This window comes from Bidens hawaiensis, unplaced genomic scaffold, assembly GCF_021521415.1.
Source record: "Bidens hawaiensis isolate Kalapana, Puna unplaced genomic scaffold, B.hawaiensis_p1.1 tig00087738_1, whole genome shotgun sequence".
NCBI classification, from domain to species: Eukaryota; Viridiplantae; Streptophyta; class Magnoliopsida; order Asterales; family Asteraceae; genus Bidens; species Bidens hawaiensis.
Window position 1 is genome coordinate 29516 of NW_027504304.1, and position 5075 is coordinate 34590.

The 5075-nt window shown below is 32.9% G+C and overlaps 1 pseudogene; it reads right to left on the minus strand.

Moving 5' to 3' along the window:
• Window positions 1–914: 914 nt before the first annotated feature.
• On the minus strand, window positions 915–2093 carry LOC143607851 (delta(12) fatty acid desaturase DES8.11 pseudogene; annotated as a pseudogene).
• Between the last annotated feature and the right edge of the window lie 2982 nt (window positions 2094–5075).

The following is a 5075-nucleotide window of genomic DNA, read 5'->3' on the forward strand; positions in this document are numbered from 1 at the left end:
GAGTACGATGATGAATCACTTTTTATAATTTTAAAAATATGAAAATGTATGTCAATAGTTTTGCGAAATAAATGGTAAGGTGTTCAACTTGAAAATAAGGGTGTTCAAAAAAATTCAAATCCCGATCCAAATCCGTATATGAAATATCCAAAAATCCGAATCTGAATTATCCAAAAATTCGGATGTTTGAAATTTTGGATATCCGAATTTTCGGTTCGGATTAAAATAGTGATTTTGAAAATTTTCGGATAGTTCAGATATACGAACTATCTGAAATATTTTTTAATTAAAATATAATGGATATTATGTATAAAATTCAGATAGTTTTTTGATATTTTGGATATTTTGATAAAATCTGGATATTTCGGATATTTTGGATATGTTTTGTATCCTGCAGATAATATTTAGGACATTTTGGATAGTATTTTTTGGAAATTTTGAATATCCGAAATATTTTTGAACGTAGTTCTTTATTTTTTTATAATAATTATTTTTTTCTAGTTTTTCGGATATCCAATTCACTATCTGATCGAGTATCCGAATTTCGGATTTGGATAGTAAAATCCACTATCCAAAGGTCCCGATTTCTTAATTTTAACACCCCTACTCGTAAGTACTTTGAATAAAACATCATTACATAAGTAAGTGAAACTTTTGTACTAGCTAGATAAGCATTAAAATTTTTAAACGGATGATGACCGAAATTTAAAAATTCTACGGTGACGTTTTAAACCGGTTCGATTTTGGTGTGATAAGTAAGTTGTGGATGTGACATCAAGTTAAACAAGAAAAGTAGAATTGCACATTAACTTATCAATAAAGTACATATTACATAGTTGCATCATGGAAAGTGGTGCATTATATAATTGCACAATTATTTATGCTTCAACAATACAAAATATAAGTTACTAAGTTTATTTGCGCCACCAGTAAACGCCACTATCCTCTGCACCTTCATCTGGTTCAACAAAAATGCACTCCTTTGTTTCTCTCCAGAAAGCTTTTAGGATCGGCGTATCATCGTACTTGTAGTAGTCACCTAGAATGGGCTTGATGGCCTTGGTTGCCTCAGGCAAATGATAATGTGGGATGTTTGATATCAGATGATGAACCACATGAGCACATGTTACGTTATGAAAAATACTATTAATGATCCCGTAATCCCTGTCAACAGTCGACATGGCACCTCTTATCCAGTCCCACTCTCGCGAGTCGAAGTGAGGTAATGAATGATGGGTATGGTGCACAAAACTGAAAAAGATGAAATGACCGTTTAAAACCAACAAAGGAACTCCGTATATGCAAAATAACCATGTGAAACTTGTGGCTAAAGAAATCTTGTATAGTGCATACAAGGCTACAACCAGTCCAGCATCAGAGAGCCAAATATATTTCCTCTCACTATCATTGAACAAAGGACTTTGAGGGTAAAAGTGACTCACAAACCCGTCGTATTTCCTGCCGTGGATATTGAAAGCGAAGTACATTGGATAGCTAAGAACTAGCCTACCGAAAGTCATAAACAAGTTGCCTAGCGGGTTGTTTAGAACTTCGGAATACAAGGTATCAGCCTTCCGTTTGGGGATCCAAACTTCGTCGTACTCCATTGAATTGGTGTGAGCATGGTGACTACGGTGACTGTATTTAAACGAAAAGTATGGAGTGAGGAATGCGGAGTGGAGGACAAAACCAAGTGTGTCATCAAGCCACTCGTATTCGCTAAAGGCATGATGGCCCAAATCATGACCGACGGTCCATGCACCCATAAAACAAGTACCTTGGACGAACCAATAAATTGGCCATGCTATGTACTTAAGGGGTGTAGGTAGAAGAGGAATGCAAGTTGATGCAAGTCGGTAAAGCGTGTAGATGACGGCTAAGTCAGATATGAGGTGGTAGAGAGAGCGTAAGAGATCACGTTTATAACAGTGAAGTGGTATCGCTTTTTTAAGATCACTAATCTCGAATGGTGGTTTTTTGACAGGAACACGTTCAAGGACGTTTTTGTCATCGCTATTAACATTCATCTGGCCGCCTGCTCCCATCTTGACGGTTTAACCTGCGAAAGGTTACATATTGGTTAATTACTATGCAATAAATAAACTTAAGCATATATAAGACTGTTAATGTGGATCTATAAGACCAAAAAGATACCTCAACCAGAAGAATTGTGTTTACCTGTTGGTTTGTTTTCAAAATAGGCTAAGCTCCTTGCATTTTATACTAGGAATTTGGGAACTGTAGCTTGTCTGATTCCACTAATAGTGGGATGTTAATCTATGATGGCTTCCATAATTATTCTCCATATCAACAACCAAGGTATTGGATGTATATGTTAACTTTAGATTAGAGTTAAGATAAATTGTGCTTAATTACAAAATACATGATGGCTAGTTTCCTCCCTTTGCCAACTTTATGCAAATACATTCCTGATAAGACGTTTAGTCAATATATATCATTTCGTGTATCAAGTACAAAATGCCATTACAATTTCAATATAAAACAATATATTAGTTTGGTGATCTATAGCCTTGGGCGAAGCATACATGTTGGGCCAGTAGTTTAGATTTGTATGTTTCGTTCAAAATAAATTATATATAGTGTAACTATACCAGTTTTCGTCTGAAAATTTTGAGCCCCTCACCTCCTATCAGATCTACATATGCGTGTTTCCCCTATCCAAAGACCAAAACGTGATCTGAGGAGGCAAGTTTTGAACCAAATTCGTCTTCACATACGAGTTTTGTTTTAGCCAATCAAAAGTGTTCTAAATCTGTCGTCGGAAAGTTTTGATCAAAATTCGTCTTGGACGACCAAACTTAGTTACTCTATCTTCTTTAATATTTAATTATTATAACTAATTTAACTTATTTTAGTTTTTCTTTTATAACTTCAAAAAAAATTAAGTTTTACAAAATTTCGAGTATACCTTTGAGACGTGCTTATTTTTTACCCGTGTGCTGGTATAAATTTTACTTAAACCCGAGTCGAGTCAAATTTATATCGAATTATGAGACGTTGAGACGGTCAAGTTTTGACATGACTCGGTTTTGAGTAAATTTATATTGACACGTAAATAAAAATAAGTACATCTCAACGCTATATTCTAAATTTTGTAAAACCTTATAATTTAAAAGTTATAGAAGAAAATCTAAATATAAGCAAAGTTAATTATTTCTATTAAATATTAAAGAAAAAAGAATAACTAAGTTTGGGCATCCGAGACATATTTCGATCAAAACTTGTCGAAGAATACAGATTTGAAACACTTTTGATTGGCTCAAACAAAACTCGTTGCGGTGACAGATTTGGTTCAAAACTTGTCATCAACGACGGTTTTAAATGAATCTGTTGCGAATATTCAAAAACTTAAGGACATTTTGGGGCTCTCGCTTTCTTCAAAAGCTTGATTTTAAACGTTTTACAAATAATAAAGCACCAAGTACTTTTAATTCTTTTGAATCTTTACAATTTTGCACTAGCAACTTGTGTCAACTTAAGATATAACTAAAAGTTTGTTTCATCATCTATAACCACATATTGATTTAAATTTCAATTTTAAACCAACTATTTCAGGATTTTTAGACTATAATAACCTTTTCGTACGTTTTTATGTTTCCAAAAAAGTCACACTATAATAACCAGCATTTTATTCTCTTAATTTAAGTATGGTATTGCTATAGTTTTAAAAATGAAAAAAATTATTAATATGTTATGTAGTGGTGTTCTCATTCAGTTTTGACAGGTCTTATGTTAAACCTGTGAGTCCAATTGTTAGAAACATTTTTGAGACTACAAAAACCAAATTGATGACCGGTTTTAACGTTTAAACCGACTCATGAATACTTATAATTGTTACGTGATTAACAGTGTATGTGCTCAAATACATGTCGTATCGCGCGGGCATCCTCGTAATTAAGAAAATAGGCATGTTGGCGGCTATGGTAGGAGACGTGTGATTTCTAAATTTTACTTTTCATTTTCAACCTAAGACGATAAGACATATCTTATATTCGTCAATCTTGGTGGATAAATGTCACTTCTGTTTAGTAGTATTTTTTATCATAGTTTGGTTAATTTTTTTAGCTTATTTAGCTTTAAACTTGTAAAGTTATATTATATCTTATCTTAAATATATATAAACGAAACCTTTAAAAGCTATCTGATTGTTTTCTACACTTTCTCAAGCCACCAGATTATTTTATTTGTCAATGGGGGATTCTCATGCATCCGACCCGAATTCACGGGTATTAGTCTCATCAAACCCAGATAACCCTTAAACGGCTTATAACATCTCATTATATTAAAATTAATCTCACAAAATATTTTATATGAAAATTCTATGAATTAGGGATATACTACAATTAATATCCAATTTCTTTACAAAAAGATATTATTTATATTAAGAAACAATTTTATAGTAAAAAAATAATAAACAGGTAATGTGTCACACCCCAACCTACGGCGGAAATGTCAGGGCGTGAGCTGATTGCCACAGCTCACAAGGTACTATAATGCAATTGTAAAGCGACAATATCTAATTAATTTATTAATTGTCAACGAATATTTAAGTACAACAAAAATAGAGAAAATTACAATACAAACCAACTATTCTTGTTTATGTTTAACATCCTAAGGTCATCTCTACGTGAGCTTCAGTTCGATAAGCAATCCAATCTATAACCTGCAAGTGCGCACAAAATATATAGATATATATATTTGTCAACAACACATGTTGAGTGAGTAGATTCACCAGTTTTGACACAAACAAAATGATAATATATAATGATATAAATAATAGAGTAAAAATAAGCAAAAATGTTATCTGTGAGTATAAACAATGAAAGTGTTAAGCAAGTAATGAGTGTCGGTGAAACCATTGCCAATGCGATCGGGTTCCGGCCACTACGACGGTCGTATGATCATACTATAATGAGATTATGTTGGACCTCTCCGAATGTGATTAATGTAAGCAAGTAAGCAAATAGCAAGTAACAAACAGTCATTCAATTGATACACAACACAAAGATCACAGTTTGCGTTTGAGAAATAATAAGATAAATAATTTGATAAAT